Source organism: Lactuca sativa, chromosome 3, assembly GCF_002870075.4.
Source record: "Lactuca sativa cultivar Salinas chromosome 3, Lsat_Salinas_v11, whole genome shotgun sequence".
Classification (NCBI taxonomy): Eukaryota; Viridiplantae; Streptophyta; class Magnoliopsida; order Asterales; family Asteraceae; genus Lactuca; species Lactuca sativa.
Genome location: NC_056625.2, coordinates 88,921,832 through 88,936,283, shown reverse-complemented (window position 1 = coordinate 88,936,283; position 14,452 = coordinate 88,921,832).

Below are 14,452 nucleotides of genomic sequence, written 5' to 3'. Positions count from 1 at the left end.
CATATGAGTCGAAGTTTATCTGTTCCTTCTAGAAATAGAAGCGATATCTGGGCCCCTCGATGATTTTGTTGTGACCTATGTACCGGCCGGTCAGAACTGAATTGATGTGTTCGATTAAGTTCTTTGTCAAACAAATCGAAAATCGGGAAACAAACTGCTGGACAATAAGTACGACGTTGTTCCATGTATTTGTCCGGCTGATATCATGAGAACAGAGGATTATATGATCCCTTATCTAATGGACAAGTCATTGACAAGATCAGAGTTCATCTACAAGGTCAGAGTTCGACAGAAGCTTTTGAGAGCTACGATTGTCGGTTGGTTCCTGAAGTCATATGCAATAATAGTTTTAGACTTATCCAAGTGGGAGACTGTTGGATTAATGTCTAAGTCCATAACTATAATTGGTAAGACTTGACCCGACCCGGCATGGTCCATTTGGGTTGCAAACCTTCATGCACTTAGATAGACTATAATGAGAGAAATAAGACACTTATGGTTATTAATATATTATAAGTTCTAGTATATTAATAATAAGAATAATAAGATTGTTTAATTAGCATTGATCAAGAATTAATCTAGGATTAATTAAGTGATCAAAAGAAGACTAATTAAATATATGGGTTGATTGTGTAAATCATCCATACTTATATAGTGGGCTAATGCTCCATGGATAATCAAGTTGGGCTAAAACCCATAGGATGGTCCATGGGTGCTCCATGGTGTATTTGAACCCATGGATCCAAGGAAATGGAAAGTCATGACAATTAAGGATTTACCCTAATTGTAACACTATATAATGATCTTATTCTTGACAAAAATCGGCCACTAGGATTATTCTAGAGAGGGCTAGCCGATTTCATGAAGTGTAGAACTCTCTCAAGTTATTCTAAGTGTTTTGATAATTGTGATTCCATTTGAGGCTTCCACACTATTGGGGCTAGGCACTCAAGCTTCATGAAGACTTTCTACATCAAAGAGGTATGTATTCTATCTTGTTATATTCATGTTTTGTATGATGGATTAGGATGATACCTTGGATATTCTTATTTGCATGTATAATAGAGAAAACATAGATCCAAGGTATTTAGGGTTGCATGTACACTTAGGAGTGTTAGAATGCTCAAAACCCAACAATGGTATCAGAGCCTAGGCATGTTTTCTTGTTATACTTGCAAATGGAGCTGAAAAATCGAGTTGTGATGCTGTCAGCCCAGCAGACTCGCCGAGTCCATGAAGGGACTCGACGAGTCCAAGGCAAAATTCATCCAACTCGCCGAGTTATGTTCATGCACTCGACGAGTTGGACCCCAGACAGCATATTTTCGAGGTTTTTGGCTAGAAATGGACTAGGAACATTATACCCTACGTTGTTTTTGAACTTATAAACTTGTTTTTTAATGTGGTAATGTTCATGCTAATCCATTTTCAAAGATAATTGTCAATAGATTCATGTTTTGTATTAGTTTAAGGTTTAGACTAATTACATGAAGAAGTTTGATATGAATTATCTTGTTCTTATGAGTTGCTTAGATTAATAGAAAAGTTAATTGAAATAGTTGTTTTCAATCCATTTTAATCTAAGAGTTGAGTACAAAATGTGTTTGTGTAACTTGTCCTCAAGTTACATGAAGAGTCACATTAAAGACTCATAAAACTCATAAAAGTTGGTAATGGTTACAAAATGAAGAGTCTTGTGTCATTGAATTTTTTTTTTTATGACTCCATAACTTGTCCTCAAGTTATGGAAATTCAAGAGTCACTTCATTAATAAATAAATAAATAAATAAAGTGTAACCTTAATTAATTCCATAAGTTATAAAAATAAAGAAAAGATTAATTCTTTTATTAGTTTAAAGTCTTCCATAAGTTATGGAACTTGAAGAGTTTTTTGGATTAAAACTACTTTAAACACATAAGTTATGGAATTAATTAGTTTTGAATAGTTTCAAAACTTGCCCTCAAGTTTTGGAATTTGAAAAGTTTTCACTTATGAATACTTTAATTCCAAGTTAGCCCTTAGAATTTAAAAAAAAAAGTTAAAATTCAACACTTATACTATTTATAACATTAATGGTTAATTATTATATATATGTATAAGAACAAGTCGTTTTACCGTTAGTAGGCCTCATTCACGAAGCCGGTCTATAAGGTGGGTATAAGGTTGTTGCCTATAAAATGGCGACTTAATGGGTGTCTACTCTCACCCACCGCTTGCTTGACTGGTGGAGGGTCGTTAGCCGAACGGGTAGGACAATGACTTTAAATTCTCCCTTCATTAAAAGTATTAATGATAAATACTAAAGTAACTAAAATCTTAATAATTCCCAATCTTAGTTACTTTAGGAAAAATGTGAATTTGGTGCTAACCCATGGAATTCACACTTTGTACCTTACCAAGTCGTTGGTGGAGCGTGTGTGGTTAACCGGCACACTAACTTGGACTAGTAAGGACCACGAAGGGTGACTTAATGTTTGTCATAGATCAATGGAGCGTGTGTGGTTAACCGGCACATTGATTAGGTGATAATATTAAGGATACCAAGTGAATTGGTATGGTTATTCACACCTTGTTTTGTGATCCTCGGCATCCCAGTCACAAAATTTGAGAGGGCACACTCGAGATTGAAACATGCCATTGAAAAGTTCAATGAATCTCAAAAGATCTAGGAATTTCAAATCCAATTAAAACCTAATAAATTATTTCGTTTTTCATGGTGGAAATTGGTGAATCGTCATTCGCCTACCTTCAAATATTTTATAGCTTGGATTACGGCATCCCTCTTCTAAGTTATAAAATAGTTTGTTGGGTCCTAGCCTTAATATTTCATATTGGGTGTCATATTAAGGACTTTAAATCAACTATCTTGAATATCTCCCAAAACATGTCTGGTTTAGACATTTATGATCTTCCCAAATCTCTTGAAGATGATGTTCCTCAACATCATGCTTCACTTCCTTTATCTCCTCCAATTATTCTCCCTCACCCACAAGTTCTTGAAAAGTTTAAAGTCACTCAAGCCCTATTGGCAAGTTAAGGTCTTGGTGTGGTCACATCTTGGAGATGTAGTCACATATTGACAAGACGGGAGAGTTGGGTGTCAAAGTCTCGTGAAAGTTGGATGTTCAATCACTTTATTAGTAACATAGCGGGTCACTTTGGGACTACTATGAGACAGACTATGACACGAGCCTTAATGATCTTATCTATTTGTTTTGTACTGTGGAATCAGCAATGATTTGGAACACTAGTAAAGCAAATTTTGTTAGAAGATCAACTTCCCAAACCTTAAATGGACATTGGCAATGGTAGCATTGGATATCTAGAAAAGCATTTCTCTTCCCAATGGAAAGGGATCGGCCATAGTCAACTCGGTTGACCAAATGGTAAAGAGAAAGGCTAAGTCTGAAATAGTCTCATGTGCCATTATCTAAGGGTCTCCATATGTTTATATTGCCAAAGAAAGGGGCATTGGTTGCGAAGCTGCCCTATTTACCTGAAAGGTCATAAGGTTGATCAAGTCAAGAGGTTTGACTCTACTTCGGGTAAAATACACTGTATAACTCTGTTAAGTTCCTATTTGGAGATTCTTATTACATAATGTGAATGGGTCACATGCTGATGTCTTTTAAGAATCAAAGAAAAGATAGGAAGCTTAAAGTAAGTATATGCTGATTCTGATTGCGAAGATGGGTTTCGATCGCATGGTTCGGTAATCAGAATTTTTGAGCTGTTGCTTAAGAGTTATAATATATTGCTTGTGAATAGATAACAACAAGGTTTTCATGTGGATTGTAAGGATAAGTTTTTCCGCAAAGTTTTAAAATAAAAGAAAAAAAGGTTTTAATTTTATTTATTTTAAAAATATCCTTACAATGGCATCGGTGGAAAATTGTTGCTTATATGTTTCCAGTAATAGCAATATTGGAAAGTGGATTTGATTCTTTCATTTGTGGTAGTGTCTGAATGAAGAAAGTTTTTCATCACCCAAGTTTCAATTGGACAGAAACTTGGAATCATACAAGTTGTATTGTATGATGAATGAGAATTTTCATCTTTGAAAAATTAAGACTAATTCTTTGATCACATGTATATGTGAGTCAATTGAAGGACTAAGGAATTAGGTACACTGGGTGTGCGCTGGTCAAGGTCCACCACAAAGATTGATTTGTCATGATTTACTAAAGATTAGTAAATATGATTATACTTATAAGGTTAAGTATAATTTTGTAACATTGGAAAACGAATAAGAAGAATCAAATTAGGCAGAAAGATAAAAGTTTCTCAAATCTGAAAGGACGGGAGAGTACTTTAGTATCAGCTTTGTGATCATCTTAATGATTAAGAAACCATATCAAAATTTGTTCTCTAAGAAAGTCTTAGTGCATTCTTATGACTAAGAAGAAGGGATCTTGAAATTGTTGAAATGGTTAAATCAAGAAGATGAATCATACTTCGTTCCAATACAAGTCTTGGAGTCATACTCCAAGATTGTAATTTGAGTGACATGTCTTAAAGAAGGTTTAAAACACTTATCAAATGTAAGAGTAAAATGTTTTCTACTCTTGTACATTTGAGATTGGTAAGTTGTGATGTCTTGGATGAGACAAAGACCAACTAAGACCAATTGTGTGAAGTGTTAGTCTTGATAAGAATCCGCACTATCCCTTGAATATTTGTTTTATCAAGGAATGGTTCTTGACTAGGAAAACTTATATGTCAAGGGGACAGTGGGAGCCTTAAAGATCCTGAAAGAGTTTCAAGATTTAATCAAGAGTGAAACCTGTAATTTATCACTAGCACACGACTTAAGGTTTTCAACCTATCGTGTTGACATAATTCTTATTTCTGTACCTACTTCAAATAAGTTGAATTTACATGTGAGTTATCAGAGTTCAACTTGGAAGCATTGGTGGGCCTTGTGTTACCAAGGTGACAAGAAACTAAGATTGAATAAGTTTAATCCATGTAGGGCTGAATTTGTCACTAACCTTATCTTGTGATTATGGTTTTGACAAATTCGCATGGATAGGAACTCATACACTATTAAATCTAAGTGTCATAAGGTTTCTCTCCGATTCATGAAAATGATGGTGAGGAAATGCTTTCACTAAATAGATTTTAAGTAGATATCAATTGTGTCATTTGCATTTTCAAAAGTCATTAGTGGAGCGCGTGTGGTTAACCGGCACACTAACATGGACTTGTGAGAAATGGCAAATGCCTAAGCAATTGAGACTATGATTACGGCATCCCTTTTCATAGTTCTGAAAATTGTTTAGACACACATGTGAGCTATCTAAGAAAGGGTGTATGAATCTAAATTTCAGAAGTCCAACAGATTTCTGGAAATGTGTCAGAGCTAGTGGGAGCATAAGTGTTATGCTGATAATCATCATGTTAGTGGGAGCATGACTATTATGATTAGTATTGCAAGCTAGCAATGTTAATTATAGAAAACAAAGTTTCAATCCGTGAAGTTGCAGGGGTTGAAAAGTTGTTTTGCTATAATTAAGGGAGAGGAAATTATACTTCATGTCAATTCTAAAGCTTAGATTGAGATTTTAATCATCTTTAGTCAAGAATATATGTGAATTTTGTGTTGGAATGGTTCAACTTGAAGAAATTCTATATATATTGCATTTTCAAAATTCGATTATGATTACGGCATCCCTCTTCATAGTTAAATTTTGAAAACATGGCAAATAAAAAATATTGTAGCAAAAGACTGGTCTAGTGTCATGTCTTTATGTCAAACATCATGAATAGTATCCCATATGCTTCGGATATAGGATCGATTTCATGTGCTATAATATTCATCCTTTCTAAATTTTCCAAATGCTTAAGGCATTTAGAAGGGAAAAGTCTAGAACTGGATATGACTAAAGTGATTAAGCAATTGTCGAGGACAATCTGAGGTTCGCCAAAGATTGGTTGCTCAGGGACATTTGGAAGTCTAGTGTTAATTTTGGTAGGACCATATCGACATTTTCTGAAAAGAGGTAACTCTTGTTCGGAAGTGATAGTCAAATAGGACTATGGAAATGTCTCCATAGGTGGAAGTGATTCAATCTATGTAAGATTAGGAAACTTAATGCAAAAAGGATGTTCCCAAGGAGCTGATCTCCTTTGGAATGCTCTGTAATGGTTGTTGTCAAGTCTTTCTGACTTTGTGCATAATCATTACAAGAGGATCAATGCATATAAGTTTAGAATCTAACAGATTTCAGTAAATGACATAAATTTGGAATTCTTGCATTTACAATAAGGATTTGGGATTGTGAAATGAGTATCATTGGAATCATGTTCAATTGATCTACATCACAATGTAAGGATCATAGACAAACATAGTGTGCATACTTGGGGTATGGCATAACTATTGTTTAGAAAAACAAAGTGTACATGCTAGGAGCATGGGACGACTGTTGTTTTTATTCAAGTCTTAAGTTGATTATTTGAAACATTGAATAATGTGTAATCAATATGGTGATAAATAAAAAGTGGTTTTATTTATATTCAAAAGGGTTCTGAGACCATATTAGATTCGATTATTATTGTATTTCACTTTGCATGTTTTGACTTCCAAAATAGCTAGGTTATTCTTTCCGGATGACTAAGTTATTTAAACACTCCACAGTCGTTCATATGTTGGAAGTAGGTATGAATCAAGACTGTCATGAATCGGGTTTGTAGATGGCTAAATGAGTTTAGTCATAGCAATGGTTGCTACAACATTCATGAGTACTCATAAGTTATGAGTATTGGAATAAACCCACGCTCACTTGTATCACTTCATGGAATTTATCTCGAGTGATCGTGAGACGATAATATCATATAAATCTTCAAACCTAGAGATATGAGTTGTTACCTATGAGTTGGTTGTGCATTGATTGCACGTAAACGCATCAGTAACTTGATGTTATAAAACGTGCCTTTGTGTACAATTCAACAAGTAGTAGAACAAGCATATGAGTCGAAGTTTATCTGTTCCTTCTAGAAATAGAAGCGATATCTGGGCCCCTCGATGATTTTGTTGTGACCTATGTACCGGCCGGTCAGAACTGAATTGATGTGTTCGATTAAGTTCTTTGTCAAACAAATCGAAAATCGGGAAACAAACTGCTGGACAATAAGTACGACGTTGTTCCATGTATTTGTCCGGCTGATATCATGAGAACAGAGGATTATATGATCCCTTATCTAATGGACAAGTCATTGACAAGATCAGAGTTCATCTACAAGGTCGGAGTTCGACAGAAGCTTTTGAGAGCTACGATTGTCGGTTGGTTCCTGAAGTCATACACAATAATAGTTTTAGACTTATCCAAGTGGGAGACTGTTGGATTAATGTCTAAGTCCATAACTATAATTGGTAAGACTTGACCCGACCCGGCATGGTCCATTTGGGTTGCAAACCTTCATGCACTTAGATAGACTATAATGAGAGAAATAAGACACTTATGGTTATTAATATATTATAAGTTCTAGTATATTAATAATAAGAATAATAAGATTGTTTAATTAGTATTGATCAAGAATTAATCTAGGATTAATTAAGTGATCAAAAGAAGACTAATTAAATATATGGGTTGATTGTGTAAATCATCCATACTTATATAGTGGGCTAATGCTCCATGGATAATCAAGTTGGGCTAAAACCCATAGGATGGTCCATGGGTGCTCCATGGTGTATTTGAACCCATGGATCCAAGGAAATGGAAAGTCATGACAATTAAGGATTTACCCTAATTGTAACACTATATAATGATCTTATTCTTGACAAAAAATCGGACACTAGGATTATTCTAGAGAGGGCTAGCCGATTTCATGAAGTGTAGAACTCTCTGAAGTTATTCTAAGTGTTTTGATAACTGTGATTCCATTTGAGGCTTCCACACTATTGGGGCTAGGCACTCAAGCTTCATGAAGACTTTCTACATCAAAGAGGTATGTATTCTATCTTGTAATATTCATGTTTTGTATGATAGATTAGGATGATACCTTGGATATTCTTATTTGCATGTATAATAGAGAAAACATAGATCCAAGGTATTTAGGGTTGCATGTACACTTAGGAGTGTTAGAAAACATAGATCCAAGGTATTTAGGGTTGCATGTAGAAAGTCTTCATGAAGCTTGAGTGAATACCTTGGGTTTTGAGCATTCTAACACTCCTAAGTGTACATGCAACCCTAAATACCTTGGATCTATGTTTTCTCTATTATACATGCAAATAAGAATATCCAAGGTATCATCCTAATCTATCATACAAAACATGAATATTACAAGATAGAATACATACCTCTTTGATGTAGAAAGTCTTCATGAAGCTTGAGTGCCTAGCCCCAATAGTGTGGAAGCCTCAAATGGAATCACAGTTATCAAAACACTTAGAATAACTTCAGAGAGTTCTACACTTCATGAAATCGGCTAGCCCTCTCTAGAATAATCCTAGTGTCCGATTTTTTGTCAAGAATAAGATCATTATATAGTGTTACAATTAGGGTAAATCCTTAATTGTCATGACTTTCCATTTCCTTGGATCCATGGGTTCAAATACACCATGGAGCACCCATGGACCATCCTATGGGTTTTAGCCCAACTTGATTATCCATGGAGCATTAGCCCACTATATAAGTATGGATGATTTACACAATCAACCCATATATTTAATTAGTCTTCTTTTGATCACTTAATTAATCCTAGATTAATTCTTGATCAATACTAATTAAACAATCTTATTATTCTTATTATTAATATACTAGAACTTATAATATATTAATAACCATAAGTGTCTTATTTCTCTCATTATAGTCTATCTAAGTGCATGAAGGTTTGCAACCCAAATGGACCATGCCGGGTCGGGTCAAGTCTTACCAATTATAGTTATGGACTTAGACATTAATCCAACAGTCTCCCACTTGGATAAGTCTAAAACTATTATTGTGTATGACTTCAGGAACCAACCGACAATCGTAGCTCTCAAAAGCTTCTGTCGAACTCCGACCTTGTAGATGAACTCTGATCTTGTCAATGACTTGTCCATTAGATAAGGGATCATATAATCCTCTGTTCTCATGATATCAGCCGGACAAATACATGGAACAACGTCGTACTTATTGTCCAGCAGTTTGTTTCCCGATTTTCGATTTGTTTGACAAAGAACTTAATCGAACACATCAATTCAGTTCTGACCGGCCGGTACATAGGTCACAACAAAATCATCGAGGGGCCCAGATATCGCTTCTATTTCTAGAAGGAACAGATAAACTTCGACTCATATGCTTGTTCTACTACTTGTTGAATTGTACACAAAGGCACGTTTTATAACATCAAGTTACTGATGCGTTTACGTGCAATCAATGCACAACCAACTCATAGGTAACAACTCATATCTCTAGGTTTGAAGATTTATATGATATTATCGTCTCACGATCACTCGAGATAAATTCCATGAAGTGATACAAGTGAGCGTGGGTTTATTCCAATACTCATAACTTATGAGTACTCATGAATGTTGTAGCAACCATTGCTATGACTAAACTCATTTAGCCATCTACAAACCCGATTCATGACAGTCTTGATTCATACCTACTTCCAACATATGAACGACTGTGGAGTGTTTAAATAACTTAGTCATCCGGAAAGAATAACCTAGCTATTTTGGAAGTCAAAACATGCAAAGTGAAATACAATAATAATCGAATCTAATATGGTCTCAGAACCCTTTTGAATATAAATAAAACCACTTTTTATTTATCACCATATTGATTACACATTATTCAATGTTTCAAATAATCAACTTAAGACTTGAATAAAAACAACAGTCGTCCCATGCTCCTAGCATGTACACTTTGTTTTTCTAAACAATAGTTATGCCATACCCCAAGTATGCACACTATGTTTGTCTATGATCCTTACATTGTGATGTAGATCAATTGAACATGATTCCAATGATACTCATTTCACAATCCCAAATCCTTATTGTAAATGCAAGAATTCCAAATTTATGTCATTTACTGAAATCTGTTAGATTCTAAACTTATATGCATTGATCCTCTTGTAATGATTATGCACAAAGTCAGAAAGACTTGACAACAACCATTACAGAGCATTCCAAAGGAGATCAGCTCCTTGGGAACATCCTTTTTGCATTAAGTTTCCTAATCTTACATAGATTGAATCACTTCCACCTATGGAGACATTTCCATAGTCCTATTTGACTATCACTTCCGAACAAGAGTTACCTCTTTTCAGAAAATGTCGATATGGTCCTACCAAAATTAACACTAGACTTCCAAATGTCCCTGAGCAACCAATCTTTGGCGAACCTCAGATTGTCCTCGACAATTGCTTAATCACTTTAGTCATATCCAGTTCTAGACTTTTCCCTTCTAAATGCCTTAAGCATTTGGAAAATTTAGAAAGGATGAATATTATAGCACATGAAATCGATCCTATATCCGAAGCATATGGGATACTATTCATGATGTTTGACATAAAGACATGACACTAGACCAGTCTTTTGCTACAATATTTTTTATTTGCCATGTTTTCAAAATTTAACTATGAAGAGGGATGCCGTAATCATAATCGAATTTTGAAAATGCAATATATATAGAATTTCTTCAAGTTGAACCATTCCAACACAAAATTCACATATATTCTTGACTAAAGATGATTAAAATCTCAATCTAAGCTTTAGAATTGACATGAAGTATAATTTCCTCTCCCTTAATTATAGCAAAACAACTTTTCAACCCCTGCAACTTCACGGATTGAAACTTTGTTTTCTATAATTAACATTGCTAGCTTGCAATACTAATCATAATAGTCATGCTCCCACTAACATGATGATTATCAGCATAACACTTATGCTCCCACTAGCTCTGACACATTTCCAGAAATCTGTTGGACTTCTGAAATTTAGATTCATACACCCTTTCTTAGATAGCTCACATGTGTGTCTAAACAATTTTCAGAACTATGAAAAGGGATGCCGTAATCATAGTCTCAATTGCTTAGGCATTTGCCATTTCTCACAAGTCCATGTTAGTGTGCCGGTTAACCACACGCGCTCCACTAATGACTTTTGAAAATGCAAATGACACAATTGATATCTACTTAAAATCTATTTAGTGAAAGCATTTCCTCACCATCATTTTCATGAATCGGAGAGAAACCTTATGACACTTAGATTTAATAGTGTATGAGTTCCTATCCATGCGAATTTGTCAAAACCATAATCACAAGATAAGGTTAGTGACAAATTCAGCCCTACATGGATTAAACTTATTCAATCTTAGTTTCTTGTCACCTTGGTAACACAAGGCCCACCAATGCTTCCAAGTTGAACTCTGATAACTCACATGTAAATTCAACTTATTTGAAGTAGGTACAGAAATAAGAATTATGTCAACACGATAGGTTGAAAACCTTAAGTCGTGTGCTAGTGATAAATTACAGGTTTCACTCTTGATTAAATCTTGAAACTCTTTCAGGATCTTTAAGGCTCCCACTGTCCCCTTGACATATAAGTTTTCCTAGTCAAGAACCATTCCTTGATAAAACAAATATTCAAGGGATAGTGCGGATTCTTATCAAGACTAACACTTCACACAATTGGTCTTAGTTGGTCTTTGTCTCATCCAAGACATCACAACTTACCAATCTCAAATGTACAAGAGTAGAAAACATTTTACTCTTACATTTGATAAGTGTTTTAAACCTTCTTTAAGACATGTCACTCAAATTACAATCTTGGAGTATGACTCCAAGACTTGTATTGGAACGAAGTATGATTCATCTTCTTGATTTAACCATTTCAACAATTTCAAGATCCCTTCTTCTTAGTCATAAGAATGCACTAAGACTTTCTTAGAGAACAAATTTTGATATGGTTTCTTAATCATTAAGATGATCACAAAGCTGATACTAAAGTACTCTCCCGTCCTTTCAGATTTGAGAAACTTTTATCTTTCTGCCTAATTTGATTCTTCTTATTCGTTTTCCAATGTTACAAAATTATACTTAACCTTATAAGTATAATCATATTTACTAATCTTTAGTAAATCATGACAAATCAATCTTTGTGGTGGACCTTGACCAGCGCACACCCAGTGTACCTAATTCCTTAGTCCTTCAATTGACTCACATATACATGTGATCAAAGAATTAGTCTTAATTTTTCAAAGATGAAAATTCTCATTCATCATACAATACAACTTGTATGATTCCAAGTTTCTGTCCAATTGAAACTTGGGTGATGAAAAACTTTCTTCATTCAGACACTACCACAAATGAAAGAATCAAATCCACTTTCCAATATTGCTATTACTGGAAACATATAAGCAACAATTTTCCACCGATGCCATTGTAAGGATATTTTTAAAATAAATAAAATTAAAACCTTTTTTTCTTTTATTTTAAAACTTTGCGGAAAAACTTATCCTTACAATCCACATGAAAACCTTGTTGTTATCTATTCACAAGCAATATATTATAACTCTTAAGCAACAGCTCAAAAATTCTGATTACCGAACCATGCGATCGAAACCCATCTTCGCAATCAGAATCAGCATATACTTACTTTAAGCTTCCTATCTTTTCTTTGATTCTTAAAAGACATCAGCATGTGACCCATTCACATTATGTAATAAGAATCTCCAAATAGGAACTTAACAGAGTTATACAGTGTATTTTACCCGAAGTAGAGTCAAACCTCTTGACTTGATCAACCTTATGACCTTTCAGGTAAATAGGGCAGCTTCGCAACCAATGCCCCTTTCTTTGGCAATATAAACATATGGAGACCCTTAGATAATGGCACATGAGACTATTTCAGACTTAGCCTTTCTCTTTACCATTTGGTCAACCGAGTTGACTATGGCCGATCCCTTTCCATTGGGAAGAGAAATGCTTTTCTAGATATCCAATGCTACCATTGCCAATGTCCATTTAAGGTTTGGGAAGTTGATCTTCTAACAAAATTTGCTTTACTAGTGTTCCAAATCATTGCTGATTCCACAGCACAAAACAAATAGATAAGATCATTAAGGCTCGTGTCATAGTCTGTCTCATAGTAGTCCCAAAGTGACCCGCTATGTTACTAATAAAGTGATTGAACATCCAACTTTCACGAGACTTTGACACCCAACTCTCCCGTCTTGTCAATATGTGACTACATCTCCAAGATGTGACCACACCAAGACCTTAACTTGCCAATAGGGCTTGAGTGACTTTAAACTTTTCAAGAACTTGTGGGTGAGGGAGAATAATTGGAGGAGATAAAGGAAGTGAAGCATGATGTTGAGGAACATCATCTTCAAGAGATTTGGGAAGATCATAAATGTCTAAACCAGACATGTTTTGGGAGATATTCAAGATAGTTGATTTAAAGTCCTTAATATGACACCCAATATGAAATATTAAGGCTAGGACCCAACTTAGGCCAATTGGGTAAAGTGTTTTTCTTGATTAGAATCCGCACTATCTCTTGGATGTTTGACAAGGGAGTCTTATATGTCAAGAGGACAGTGGGAGTCTTAAAGGTCTTGAAAGTCTCAAGAAATAATCAAGAATAAAACCTCAAGTTCTTCACTAGCACACGACTTGAGGTTTATAACCTATCGTGTTGACATATCTGTGCCCATTCCGGTTAAAGTTGGCTTTGCATATGAGTTCTTAGAGTTCTCAGTTTGTTGCATAACAACTTGGAAGCAATGGCAGGCCCTTGAGCTGCCAGGTGGCAAGAAGTTAAGATTGAGTTCAATCCATATACTTTTGAATTTGTCATTATCTTTGTCTTGTGATTATGGTTTGACAAATTCATATGGGTAGGAACTCGTACACCATATAAATCTAAGTGTCATAAGGTTTCTCTCCGATTCATGAAAATGATGGTGAGGAAACGCTTTCACTAAGTAGATTTTACGAAGATATCAATTGTGTCATTTGCATTTTCAAAAGTCATTAGTGGAGCGCGTGTGGTTAACCGGCACACTAACATGGACTTGTGAGAAATGGCAAATGCCTAAGCAATTGAGACTATGATTACGGTATCCCTTTTCATGGTTCTTGAAATTGCTTAGACACACAGGTGAGCTATCTACGGAAAGGGTGTATGAATCTAAATTTCAGACTGTCCAGCTGATTTCTGAGTACATGTCAAAGCTAGTGGGAGCATAAGTGTTATGCTAATAATCATCATGTTAGTGGGAGCATGACTATTATGATTAGTATTGCAAGCTAGCAATGTTAATTATAGAAAACAAAGTTTCAATCCGTGAAGTTGCAGGGGTTGAAAAGTTGTTTTGCTATAATTAAGGGAGAGGAAATTATACTTCATGTCAATTCTATAAGCTTAGATCGTGAGGTCTTAATCATTTAGTCAAGGATATATATGAATTTCATGTTGGAATGGCTCAACATAAGGAAATTTTGTATATGGGT